Raw genomic sequence first — 14,539 nt, forward strand, 5'->3', positions numbered from 1 at the left:
AGTAATGTGTTAAAACATTTATCATCATGGACCGCTGTACATGAATAAAGGAATATGGAAAATATATGTACATATACATTTGTCATCTGTCATTGTGAGATTATTACGTTTGCATGTAAGTTCAACAGAGGGCGCTAGACATAGCGCGCAATCCGGATCCCAAAAAGCTAATGCACATTTGCGAGTCAATTTTGTCAATCTAATCAGTCATTTTGAGCTTATTAAGACCTTGGATCCGAAACCAGCAGTAAGCCATTTTGCTATTACTCATTTGTAGCAGACATTTATATTAGTTTGTAGATGTGGGGGGATAATTTAAGGGATAAATGGGGAAGGTTTCGTTGCGGGATGGGATACGTATCATAACCAGTTTATGTACACGTACCTTGTAATGCATATTTTCAGTGGAACTGGAGCATAAATTATCCTGTCATTGGGCCTTTTATTCCGTCCATTCACTGTTACTTCATCCACTTTATTCTAGCCCATACCCAGGTGTGGAATGTTTATTTTGCTGAGTTGTAGTTAAGGCTTTAGTTTCTTAGAAGAGTGTTTTGTAGCAATGTTGTTGGCCAAGTTTGTGTCTCACGTTAACGTAGGTCACAGCGCCCTCTTGTGGTGAGATTGTGTTTTTTTTCGGATTCAGTTATTGTTGTGATTACAGTAAAATTTCGATAAGTGGGAATGGACGAAAAGTTCGAGATATCCGACGTTCGAGTTATCGAAAGCTACATGCTTCAGTGAAAATGCAACCTTACTGGCTTATGCCAGTTGTCCTGCAAGCTGAGTCGAACACGAAGTGGATTTTAGGCTATTCCTACTGAGCAAGATTTCCTCAAACATCATCATTAAACATGTTTTATGTGGTACATTAATAAAAAAATAAACCAATGAAGTTATGTAGCTGTACCTGTGTCTACGTCTTGAGAATTCATTCATTTGCTTTGCTTGATTGGGCTGTTACCGCATAATGCAGTGCGCGGGCCAGTCGGTCAGGGTTTCCATGCTGGGTCACGTGATACATGTACAAAGCGCTTGAGGGCGCATCATTCGTGCCTGATTTAGGCTGCATCCGAATCTCTTGTCTGGAGCTAGGTCTTGGTATTCATTCCATTTGGAAATGCATGGAGACGCGCAGACAATAGACCTAGCCGTTGCTGTGGAAGCCCGTTTCGGACACGGCCTTTACGGTTGCGGTTGATGCCCACCCAGTGCTTGTCGACATGACAATGGCAGCCCGTTTGAAAATGCTCGGCTCATCAAAGGAAAGCCGTGCGTGTGACAGTGATGACTCATAATGAAGGCAAGCGTTCTTTCATCACTTTTTATTCATCATTCTTCAGTGTTTTTTTTTAATTGACCTGCCAAAACTTCGAGATAAGCGGCTTTAGTGGTATTGACGTTTCGAGTTACGAATAGTTTATTGTACATAAAGGCCTATTCTTTTGTTGGGAATACAGAAAGACGTCGAGGTAAACAGAGTTTTGACGTAATGGGCTTCGACTTATAGAGATTTTACCGTATTTGGTTGGATGTTCATTACATGTTGGTGTTTATTCTTTCTCGGTTTTTCTTTATTTTTGTTGATGTGACATCAGGCAGCTGTAGTGGCATCATTGAGAACAGTTGTATGTTGGTGTCCACTGAGAGAAAAGAAATAAACAAGCACAGTGTTTCTTTTAAAAACCGACATTACAGTCAACGTTGAGGATTAATCCAGAGTAATAGAACCAAAGAAACAGTCATTTTCATGATCATTTGTGGAGGAATTTGAGTACGGCTACGCAGGCTCAGGTAAAGTCAGCAATGGAGAGTCGGCGAGATGCTGCCAAGGGGTTGAATGAAATGAAGGACAGCATACAACCTCTGCTGTAACATTTCCACAACATGTTGAAGAAGTCAGAGCTATGCACCCAAGATGGCTTCAGGAATACGAACGATTTTTGACTCATCACGGTGAATACATAGCACTGGTTACAGAACACGAGAGGCCTATGGTAGAGGCAGAACTGCAGCCTGAGCTCAACAGATTTCAGGACTTTAAGACTACAGTGGATCAGTGGCTGGTGTATCATACTAGAGTATGTGATAGAGACAGCACAAGGTCAGTGAGGTCACCTACTTCTCTCTCTGCTACAAGCCATACTTCCAGTTCCTTGTCTATGGCCAGAGCAATGGAGCATCAGAAGACTGCTTCTGTTAGCCAGAAGAGAGCCCTCCAAGAGAAAGGAAAGTTGGAGGAAGAAAGACTCCAGTCTGAAGCCAGGAAGACAGAAGAACTCAAGCTCAAACAGAAAGAAGAAGAGCTCGAGCTCATTTTGTCCCTGTAACAGCATAAGTTACGCTTCACCCAACGCGTCACCTCAATCCCAAGCGACCAGTCAAACTACAACACATCATTTGGACCCCACCTGTCTATCAGATGGCTCCATGAGTGCTGTGGTGATGTCCCCTGAACACCCTTGTGAGCAAGAAATGAAAAGGCTTAACACTGAAACAGTAGCTGAGGCAGACAAAACCAAGATGGAGGATCAAGTCATAACTGACCACTATGGTGACAATCACAAGAACAGTGAAGGTCAGACCCATTCGGGAGAGTCTACCATTTCTGTGGTACACACCTAGTGAAGGAAATCAGAAAGCTGACCTCTGACCCCGCAAAGTTTAAAGAAGATCCCCTTGAGTATAAAAGATTCATCTGCCAGTTTAAGGCCAGAGTAGTCGGAAATACAGTTGATGATGAACAAACGAACTACTTAGAGCAGTTCACTGAGGGAGAGCCACGCCATATTATGAATGGGTACAGCTGTCTTCCTGCAGACGTAGGCTACCCAGCTGCACTAAAAGCAATGGAAAGATGTTATGGTGATGTCAATCTTCTGGCCAATGCTTATGTGCAGAGAGCCCTTGGATGGCCTGAGATCCAATCTGATAACCCAGCTCGACTGGATGCCTTTGCAATATTCCTGGTGGAGCGTAAAAATGCTGTACACGCTATTTATGCAGCAAGAGTCTTAGAGTATTATGAGAACATTAAGCGGCTGGTCTCCAAACTCCCCTTCTATTTTCAAGAGAAATGGCAAAATGTCATGAGCAAGAAGAAAAAACGATGAACCAGTGACCTTCACTTATCTGGTAGACTTCATACAAAGAGAGGCCAAGAAGGGGACTCATCCAGTGTATGGATGACTTGCACTCGCAAGCAAGTAAAAGGACACTAAGCAGTCGTGGGAGGGCACCCCAAACCACCAGTCAGAAAGATTGGATGTGCTTCTGGGGCAACTGAGTTCACCAACCTCCATAAACAGGAGAAGCGTGTCTACACAGATGCATGCACCAAGTCAGCGCCCAACATGGCAAGTTCGAAACCATGCAGTTTCTGTCAAAGACCAGGAAACACAATGCAAGAGTGCCAAAGTTAAGAGCCAAGTCAATCGAGGACAGATTGCCGTTTCTGGAAGTCAAAGGGACTTTGCTTTGGTTGCCTCAAGTATGGCCATTTGAGCAAACAATGCAAAGCCACAGCCAAATGCAAAGAGTGCAGCAGCCCGCACCCGGCCGTGCTTCACAAAGAAAGGGAGCAGCACGACACAAAGGATGACGAGTCAGCAAAATCAGAAACCCCCAAGACTGGAGACCAGGGCATTTCCTGTTCCACGTTCATGACTTCAGGCAAGGACACGGCTAGTTCCGATATGGAAGCCGGCACAGGCCTTTGTACTATGGCCATAATACCAGAAAGAGTCAGGTCTCCATCCACAAATACCACAGTGAAGACCTACGCATTCCTGGACCCAGGTATCAACATGACCTTCTGCGCTTGGAACCTTGCCCGGCAGCTTGGAGTAACTGGCAAGGCCACTACCATGGAGTTACGCACCATGGGACAGACCCAGGATTTCACCACACACCGTATCTCGGGACTAGAAGTTTATGGACTTGAATCAGAAGCTGCCGTGAAGCTCCCAGTGGTCTACACCAAATCTGAGACGCCCGTCATCAGAAACTTAATGCCTACCCAAGAAGACATTGATGGGTATGAACACCTTAGAGGGATTAAGCTTCCATTATTTCGGGCCGAGGTGGAGTTGCTGATAGGCAATAACTTCCCAGCTGCCTATACACCACAGGAGCCGAGAACGGGACCAGTACATGAACCGCATGGAGCCAGATCAGTCCTTGGATGGATAATATGGGGCATGGTCAGAACTGGGGAGAGAAAGAAATGGTGTTATGGAACCAGTGGCTGTTGGACATTATCAAGCTAGAGCGAATATTGGTACCAAGAAGTCTGCGACCAAGCGACTTTGTGGAGGTTGAGACCTGCTAACTTCATGCATTTTCTGACGCATCAGATGAAGGCTACGGCATCGCAATTTACACACGCTTTGAGGACAGTTCAGGCAGAGTCTTCTGTAACCTGCTCATGGGGAAGTCGAGGGTGGCCCCTCTCAAGAGGGTAATTACCCCAAGGATGGAGTTGACAGCAGCCAGTCTCTCAGTGAAGTTTGTCGCATGGATTACTTTAATGATGGAGTTGCATTTTGACGTCTACTACTGGACTGCCGGTACCTCTGTCTTGAGGTACATTGCCAACAAGATGACCAGATTCCACACCTTTGTGGGAAACCGAGTCACTACCATACAAGAGGGCTCCAGCGTTGAGCAGTGGAGGCATGTTCTGACTTTGGATAACCTGGCTGACATAGCTTCAAGGGGGATACAGCCGAAGATGAATCCTACCCTCTGGTTTCAGGGGCCGTCATTTTCTGGGGAGCCAGAATCCAGATGGCCAAGGTTGGAAATTGTCAGGGAGCTGCTAGACAAGGACCCAGAGGTCAAGCAAGTTCACACCACCAATCTCAAGTCAAAGGAAGGTTCTGTGACTGTTGATCAGTTGATCGATAGATGCTCATCCTGGAAGCAGCTGAAGACCACAGTGGCATGGATGCTGCACGTAAAGATGCTCTTTAAACAGCGCCAGGTATCCAGTGTCCAGCCGAAAGCAGCAGGAGATGAAAAAAAAGAGTCCAAATCCGCTCACCGTGGACAAGCTAGAGGCTGCAGGCATTGAGATCATCAAGTACGTACAGCAGAGTCCTGCCCACGCCGAGTCGAAAAGAAAACTTGACCCTGTGACAGATGAAACAGGACTACTGAGAGTTGGCAGACAGCTGAGGCATTCCAAGCTGCCAGCAGATGTCAAGCATCCAATAATCCTCTCCAAGGACTCTCATGTGTCAAGATTGATACTCATTAGTGCCCACCAGAGAGTTGGACACCTTGGAGCCAACAGCACCCTTACAGAATTGTGACGCAAGTACTGGATCCCGAGGTCCAATCTACTGGTGCACAGCATTATTGCCCAGAGCGTGCTGTGTCGTAGATACCGAGGGCGCCTTCAAGTACAGAAAATGGCAAACCTACCTGAGAACCAGACCAGCCAGCGTTCATGAAGTCTGGTGTTGACTTCTTCGGGCCGTTTGACATCAAGCGATGGCGCAGTGTTTTGAAATGTTACGGGGTAATCTTCACCTGCTTGGCTAGCCGGGCAGTTCATCTGAAAGTAGCACAAGACCTCTCCACTGACTCTTGCATCAATGCAGTGAGAATATTTGCAGCACAAAGAACCGTCAAGTTCCCGAGATCCGACAATGGAACTAACTTGGTCGGTGCAGAGCGAGATATGAGGCAGGAGATAGAGAAATGGAACCAAGACAAGATTGACTCCAGCCTAAAGCAGATATGTATACAGTGGGAGTTCAACTGCCTGTTAGCCTCTCACCACGGTGGATCCTGGGGAGGCTTATCTGCTCAACATGGAAGGTGCTGTATGGCGTTATGAAGGAACAGCCAATCAAGCTCGATGACGAAGGCCTCCCAGACACTGTTCTGCGAAGTGGAGGACATACTGAACAGCAGACCCATCACCAGGACTTCAAACGACCATAAAGATGAAGAAGCACTTATCCCCAACCATTTGCTGTGCCCGGATTCCTACCAAAGACCATCACCTGGCATCTTTATTAAGGAAGACCTGTACTTGAAGAGGAAGTGGAGGCAGGTGCAGTACCTGATAGGCATCTTCTAGTGCAGATGGAGCCGCAAGTACCTGGTCAATTTAAAGGAGTGGCAGAAGTGGAACAAGGAGACTCAGAACATGAAGGTTGGAGATGTGGTCCTCGTCGCGGACAGCAACCTCGTACGGAACAGATATCCTATGGGATGAATCATTGAGGCTTCTCTGAGTGAGAATGGTTTGGTGAGAAGCGCAAAAGTACGCACAGGGTCATCAAAACTGAGGAGGCCCATCACCAAGTTGTGCCTCTTGCTGGAAGCAGACAAGCCACCCTCAGATCCAAGTGCTTCAGATCAGACTGTTTTTGCAGAAACCTTGAACCAGTGTTTGTCTTATGATTACTTTAGTATACTAAGCTTAATAATTGTAGTTGTTGTAGTAATTGCTCCTGACCTTTGGTCCCGAATTTAAGGAGCCGGGATGTTGTGAGATTATTAAGTGTGCATGTAAGTTTGACAGAAGGGGCTAGACTTAGCGCGCAATCAGGATCCCAAAAAGCTATTGCACATTTAAGAGTCAATTTATCAATCAAATCCGTCATTTGGAGCTCATTAAGACCCTTGATCCAAAACCAGCGGTAAGCCATTTTGTTATTACTCGTTTGTAGCAGACATTTGTATTAGTTTGTAGATGTGGGGGGATAATTTAAGGGACAAATGGGGAAGGTTTCATAGCGGGATGGGATACGTATCATAACCGGTTTACGTACACGTACCTTGTAATGCGTATTTTCTGTGGAACTTGAGCATAAATTATCCTGTCATTGGGCCTTTTATTCGGTCCCTTCACTGTTACTTCATCCACTTTATTCTTGCCCATACCCAGGTGTGGAATGTTTATTTCAATGTGTTGTAGTTAAGGCTTTAGTGTCTAAGAAGAGTGTTTTGTAGCAATATCGTTGGCCAAGTTTGTGTCTCACGTTGAGGTTGTAGGTAATAGTGCCTTCTTGTGGTGAGATTGTGTTTTCTTTCCGGATTCCGCATGTACGTGTCATGCACAAGCAAAATTTCATCTCGGTTGGCCTTAATAATTCAAAGTCATGAATTATTATTGATTAAAAAAAAAGAACAAAGGCTTTACCTGCAACGGAAGTGCAATAGTCAGGCTCCTTCTGATTTTAGAGTGGATGACGAATAAAGTGAATCTGGAATCCAAAATGGCCATCTTGTAAATAAAGGTCACTGAATAAATTATCTAAAATCTGGTTAAGTTGTGCCAACTTGTCAAAACCGCGCCAACTTGTCAAAATCCTCCCCCACGTGGAGTGGGTCGGGTCTCCTAGTGATACTTACCCCTTCCCAGCCTACATATGCAAATTCCCCACGTGCTTATTACAATTTGCTGAAAAGATTTAATTATGCATACCGCCCCTCGACGCTTCACAATGCACTGTGATCCTGCCAGCATGTTCGTCTTCTTTTTCAAAGCAGTAAAAAAGTGGGGAAGGATGGGCGGGAGCGGCTGAGCAGGGGTGAGTATCACTAGGAGACCCGACCCAATCCATGTGGGGGAGGAGTCTCTTGCATTCACATACCCCTGCCCGGCCTACATGTACATATGCAGAGTGGCACCGTATCCTGGCGGTGGGTCAGTGACGGGAGTGTAGTTACTAATAGAAACATAAGATGGGTGTCACCAGAGCAAGCGCTCACCAGGAGAAACCCTTAGGTTAAAGTATCCACCATCCGGCCTGGCCAGAGCAGTACTCGACATTGTGTGGACTGTCGCTCTGCCATGGGCTCTGCGGAACATCTTTCAGGTAGCACTCGGTAAAGGTGGAGGTAGATTGCCAGCAAGCGGCCTGGCAGGTTTCAGCTAGAGGAATTCCTCTGAAGTACGACCAGGATGCAGAGGTGGCCTGAACATCGTGGACCCTGACGTGAGATTGGGTCATCTCATCATGGTGTGCCGGCCATTCTCAGCGAAGAAAATGGCCGAGGCCATCCATCAGACATCAGTGTCCTTTGACGCCGATGAAGATCTGGGAATTAGATTCTTGGCGATGCTTGGTCCTGGCTAGATAACACTTGAGAGTTTGGCTATGTTGGGAGACATCTGGTTTGTCATCCAAAACCCAAAGGTTGGGATAAGGCGAACCCGATGTGGCTCCCTGTGGATGTGACCATCAGCAATCAATAGAGCATGCAGTTCGCTACCTCGTCTCAATGTACAGACTGCAAGGAGGAACTCCAGTTTGATGCCGAGATGGATGTCAGACAGCAGTTCGAAGGGAAGACTAACAAGAACACGTGAGACGCTTACAAGGTCCTAGGATAAAATGAGGTGTTTGACTTGGGGACGTTTGAGAAACATTCCTCGAAGGAGATGGTGGATGGCAGCATTGTCAAAGACAGTTGATCCATCGCTGAAGACGAAGTGAACAGCCACCAAGGCCAATCGGTCGCTGTGGATGGTGGCAACCTGAAGGCCTGAGTGAAACAGATACATGAGGAAGTCTGTGATGGAACTCACAGGAGCTTCGATTGGAGAAACACTGTGACCCTACGGTGCTGGGTGGAGGATCCCTGACTTGGGTTGACGAAGGATGTCCCCCCTGACTGGAGAGACTAGCGGCCAAAGGTAACAGTCTTGGAAACCACAGTTGGCGAGGCCAGAACGGAGCGAGGAGGAGGGTCTGACATGGGTCCCATTCTATCTTGGACAGGAACTGTTGGATGAGGGAGATTGGAGGAGAAGTGAATGCCAGAGGGCCCGACCAGTTGACCTGTATGGCATCCATTGCTCATGCGATAGGGAACTTGGAGCAGAATGTCGGAAGATGGGCATTGTCAGCAGATGCAAAGAGGTTGATATGAAGATGCTCGATATCTGCAAAAATCTGGTTGACCACACTCCGATGGAAAGTCCACTGTGTTGGGAAGACAGTGGCCTGAGAGAGTGTGTCTGCTATGCTGTTGCTTGTTCCTGCTATGTGGACAGCCTTGAGGGTGATCCCTTGATTGCTCGTCCACATAAAAAACTGCAATGGAAGGATGCAGAATTGAGGAGAGCGAGTGCCACCTCGGTGGTTGATGTATGCCACTGCTGTGAAGTTGTCGCTCTATATTTGAATAGGGCAGCCTACTAAATGCTGTTGGAAGTAGCAAAGAGCATGGAACAATGCTTGGAATTCCAACATATTGATGTATTTACCTTGGAAGGCAGTGTCCCGGACTCTGAAGGCGTGGAGTGGAGGAAGGGAGGCTCCCCATCCGAATAGCAATGTGTCTGTCGTCACAGTCATGTCCGGACTTGAAGGAACAAAAGGAAGGCCAACCGACACATGCTTGATCATGGTCCACCACCAAAGGTGATTGCGAATATCCAACAGAAGGGGGACCAAGGTAGTAGTCGGGTCATTCTTGGAACGGTACCGTGATAGGAGATGCAGTTGAAGTGGCAGCATCCGCAGTCAACACCATGGGACGAGATTGACCAGGCTGGCCATTAACACGAGGAGACAAAGCCAGGCTTATGCTGGAGGAGCCTTGGACCGTTGAAACTGGAGGACGGATTGACGCAGGTTGAGGATGCGCTCCGGCGTTGGAGCTGCAATGCTTTTGTGGAGATCAAGGATCACTCCGAGGTAGGTCAGCCTCTGTGATGGATTGAGGGTCGACTTGTAGTAGTTGATGAGGAACCCCAGGCGCATTGTGATGTTGAGGGTGAGAGAAGTGCAGGCCTTTGCCTCGTCGGGGGAACGGCCAATGATTATTAAACCAGTCGTTTAGGTACTGAAAGATGAGAATGTCGCATTGTCGTAGATGGGCGGCGAGTGTTTTGGCGAACTGGGTGAAGACCCTTGGTGAAGTGGAGTGGCTGAATGGAAGAGCTAAAAACTGGTAAGTTTGGCCACAATATTTGAAGCGAAGGAACTTGCAGTCCTGTTCAAGTATTGGGATATTAAGATATGCATCCCGCAGATCTATGGAGGCGGCCCAACTTGGGACCGGTAGGGAGTGCAAGACTATGTTCAGGGTCTCCATCCGAAACCATTTTAGCTTGATGAATTTGTCGAGCGGTTTCTAATTGAATATCGGTCACCACTTTCCCGGTTCTTTCTTGGGTATCAGGAATAATGACGAGAGTAAGCCAGTGGATAACTGGCTTGGGTGCACCAGTGTGATGGCTCACTTGCGTAACAATGCTGAAATCTCCTCCAGAGCCAGGTGCTTACAATGGTTGCATGGAGGGAGAGTAGAATGGAAAACCATCTTGGATGGTGGGGAGCTCTTGAATTCGCAAGTGCAGCCGTGGGCAATGGAGGGGAGAACCCAGCTGTCTGCGGTGATTTCCAGCAAGAACCCAATGAAATTGCCCTGATGGCTGCCAATGGGTTGGAAATGACAGCTGCTGAAGGTGAAGGGGAGTAGTCACCAGCACTGCCCCCCGAAGGGGCCAGGGGCACGGTCCGCAAACCTGCAAACAGTGAGATGTGGCTGGAGTCTTCTAGGAGCAGTTGGGGGTGGAGTTCGAGGGGGGTCTGATGGCTGAGTAGCTGACTGGAGCTGGTGACTAAAGGAGTGGCCTGAGGTTGGGGGCGTACCTGCTTGTCGTCTCAGTGGCAGCGGTGGCTGCTGGTGTGGGGGAGCCACAGGTTCATGAAGTGAAATTTCTTGGTGGTCTCCATGCGCTTCACCTCCAACTCAAGGACCTCAGTACATTTCCTGGCAAACAAGTCATCTACGAGAAGCTGCAGATCCAGCAGTTTGTTCTTGACTGACTTGTAGGAATGTGCATGGCATCCACCATGTTGGCTCTGCAGCTGGAACTGGCAAGAAGCGAAATGTGGGTGAACTGTTCAAAGACAGAGTTAAGTCCCTCGTCGAGCCCTTGTAGGGCAAGGGCCGCAAAGTCTGGTGAGACCGGAGATTCCTCCTCGCAGGCCCGGGCAATATATTCTGAGAGGAGGAGGAAGGCTGAACATTGCAGGCTGTGGCAAGAAGCCATATCTAGGCGACCAAGAACTGAGTCAAAGTTGGCATTGTTCTTATCCATGAAGGTGTTTTATTTGCCAGAATCGACAAAATCTAGTCTCTGGCAGCGTCAGGAATATCCCGGGTTGATAAGAAGTAAGAGACGTCCTCCTGGAGAAAGCGGTAGTAAGACATAGCCCTCAGAGGAGTTGTGCACCAGCCCTTAGCCTTCACATGAACATTCATCATCTCCATGCAGGAGCGATGCAGGGGCATCTCTGGGAAGATGGGCTTAGCCAACTTGAGGTGTGAAGGGTGACGCTTGAATGAAGTGTGTCCTTGCTCTGCAGGTGTAGGGTTGGGCGACAGGAAGCCCAAGGACGTGGATCATATCATGCTCAAGAAGGCAGAGGCTGCCATCGGGTTGAGTCAGGCCAGCAACAGAGTCGATGTCGTCATCCTTGGAAGAGAAAGGTTGAAGGTTCACGCAGGGTAGAGCCAAACCATGTTCCAAACGGAGAGAGCCACCATGATTCGGGACATGATCCGGAGCCTGGTCCCTTTCGGGAAGTGGTTCTGGCTGGACAACAGAAACCACTTCAGCCTCTGAGAATGCTCCTTGCGAGTGAGGAGGGACAGCCGGGAGGGGATCCGGGTAGGGTGCCATTGTTGGTGGCTGAGGCTTGGAGTCTACCTTGCGGGCCAGACAGTTGACGGCCTCCGAGAGAGACTGGAGGGTCATCTTCCACGGGGTGGATCCGGATCTGAGCAGCGTTTCTTCTAAGCCTTGGATGAGGAAGAAGCTGAAGAAAATGACTTGGCCTTGTGCTTCTTAGCCTTCACTGATACAGGGGAGCCAAAGGCTGGGACGGTTGGTGGTACAGCAGGGTGGGGGTCCCCCAAATGGTTGGTCGTATTCTGCGAGGAGCGTCCCAGGTCAGGATTGGTGGCCTCATTGCCAGAGACCATCGGCAGACCGGAGCTGCAGATGGGGTGAGGCGGATGAAAGCCCTGGTGGCGTAGCATTCCAAAAGTGCTAAAATCGTCCCATGCAACGGGAGGCTGAGCGCCGTGTTGTATGGCAGACTCGCCTGTGGCAGAAGCAGTGGAGTGTGGTGAACCCACTGTGGAACCTGTTGCCCGCTTGGACGGAGTTGAGAAGCTGGTGAGGGACCTGGGGCATACGGAGGACCGTTGCCCCGCTAGCCCCGCTGGGCCATTGGTCAGTAGAGTTGCTCGGGGATGTGGTAAGTAGTGACGCCCAGTACCTGCAGCATGGAGAAAGGAACAGCTCATTATGCTCTGGTCAACCGTGGTCAAGGGTAGTGTTGCGGCATAGCACGCTCAACCCAATCATGTACATAAAGGTCCGGGGTTGTGTTGTGGCATAGCACGCTCAACCCTTGCCTCTTCCCTCCACTAGGTCTCTCTCCATCAAGGCTGTTAATCTCAGATAAACCGCACCCCCAAGGAGTGGAGCAGCCTGCCAAGCCCTGCTCCACGGACAGACCATACAGCGCAAAGCCGTTATAATTCGAATGCACACAGAGAACTAAGGGCTGCCCAGCCCTGTTCAACGGCCATACACAACACACTACGATGGTAGGTCACACCCAAACCTGTAGATAATGCACAGAAAAAAGGGGCAAAAAGAGCAAAAAAATACGAAATAGATGATAAAAAAAATATGCACTCTTACCAATAGATAAGAAATCACTCTTTATTCGTAAACAGGAATCAAGTCAATTCACAAATGCAAAAGGTATTGAACTCGAAACTCCGAAAATGCCATAAAGACACATCCGTAAATGATACATGTAGGTGCTGAGCAAAGGACGAATGAACATGGCGGCGGGACCGTAGTGCATTGTGGAGGGTCAAGGATCCGGAGCAGTATGCATAATCAAGTCTTTTCAGCGAATTGTTAAAGGCACATGGGCAATTTGCACATGTAGGCTGGGCAGGGGTATGTGAATGCAGGAGACCCGTATTTTTACAGTTGGCTAATTTGTCAGGAATCTTCTTGTCAAACCTGTGCCTGCCTAAGAATGGAGGGTTACATATTTCTTTTAAAGTCACAGTCCATCATTTGCAGTAATCCAAAAAAGGAACTGATGAAATTACTGTTGAAAAACATACTTGGTTGAAAGATGGCTAGGGAATTAAACTCCATGTGAAATTATTCTCTACGGTGAGCTGTCATTTTGAAAAAAAAAAAGCATCTGAAGATGAATTTTTTGGAAAATTGTCATTAAAAATGCATCAACCTTGGCGTGACACAAGCCTGTGCTAGTTTTACTATAATTTGTCAGTTCAGTGTGTGACACTTCATAGCTGTATTCAAGTGAATGTGAAAATGTGTCCCAGATGCTAAAATTCAGGTGCAATTTAAAACATGACTCAGCAACTTTTTATCTAGGAATCCAAATCCTAGGATATTGTTTTTCTCGGAATAGATGGTATTTACTAAGTTGAAACTTCATCAGGTTTAAGCGTGAGGTCAAAATACAGACGGTTTAGAAACAGTTCAACGGTTGCTGTTAATCCCCCTTCATTCTGTTTGTCAGTTGGTGTGGGACAGTTCTACAGTTTAAAAAGAACCGTCTGCCCTGGACTGTCTAGCTGCACGGGCAACCTTGACAACAATGGAGTTCGTGGCTTACACAGCCCTAGTTGTGAACAATATATCCTATTCAAGGAGATCTTCAGTGGGCCCGAGTCAGCCCTCCTTGGCTGGCCGTAAGAATTGAGATGAGATGCAAAATCTTCTGCATTCTAGGCTACAGACATTGAGTGGGTAATTCATGACAAAAAGACAGCACCACAAGACTAATGTTCGTCTTTAGTGTTTTTAGACTGGGAATGAAGAAGTTTATATGGGAAACACGGGAATTGCCAAGCACAGTTACCTATTTTACTACCTGATCTATCGTCTCTGAAGAGAAGTATCCACAGACACAATATAAATTCATTTTGAACTTCAGTCAGGTTTACCAATATACTTTGAAAGTAATAGAAGAAGTCAAACTCCATATCAAATACATGTAGTGCTGCACGTAGGTGTCAAGGTTCAGTTCGGGTTAGACACGGTTCGGAAATTTGTTGCCAAACTCCGGTTTGGTTAGAGTTTGGGTATGTACAATACAACACACACTGAGACATCGAAGATCACGCTTCGAATGTGCCGCATAGGCCTATAAAGTATTTCTGCGTATAAAATATATGTTCATACAAGTAATGAATCTTCTATCTCTCCCCATCCATGAACAACTTTGATTTGAATATATATTTTCAAAACTGTTTTCCCAGAGTTTGTTTACGAGTTAATTCTATATAAAGTTGCTGCCGGAGGTGTGACAGTTTCTGGCCATGTTTTGCCGGCCAGAAGTGGTTGTGTTCGGACCCCACTTGACTCAACAAAATGATCTTAAGATATGTGCAAATAGAAAAAAAAAAACATGCTCCATTAGGACTTTCCTCATTCAGTACAGGATACAAGATCAAATTAGATCTCGAGCAAATTGTGTTTTGATTATTTTTGCAA

The 14,539-nt window shown here is 47.2% G+C and overlaps 1 long non-coding RNA gene across 23 annotated transcripts in view; it reads right to left on the minus strand.

Moving 5' to 3' along the window:
- LOC110980701 (uncharacterized) overlaps positions 1 to 14,539 on the minus strand; it is a 47,740-nt gene that overhangs the window by 1,125 nt on the left and 32,076 nt on the right. For 22 of the 23 annotated variants that reach the window (XR_015426384.1, XR_015426381.1, XR_015426383.1 and 19 more), the window contains one exon: positions 7,160 to 7,223. The exons of the other annotated variant lie outside the window; for it this stretch is intronic. This is a non-coding gene — a long non-coding RNA (uncharacterized LOC110980701). The remainder of the gene's footprint in view (positions 1 to 7,159; positions 7,224 to 14,539) is intronic. 23 annotated transcript variants of the gene reach the window in all.

Source organism: Acanthaster planci, linkage group LG09, assembly GCF_054643075.1.
Source record: "Acanthaster planci isolate LZ-2023a linkage group LG09, COTS_SCS, whole genome shotgun sequence".
Classification (NCBI taxonomy): domain Eukaryota; kingdom Metazoa; phylum Echinodermata; class Asteroidea; order Valvatida; family Acanthasteridae; genus Acanthaster; species Acanthaster planci.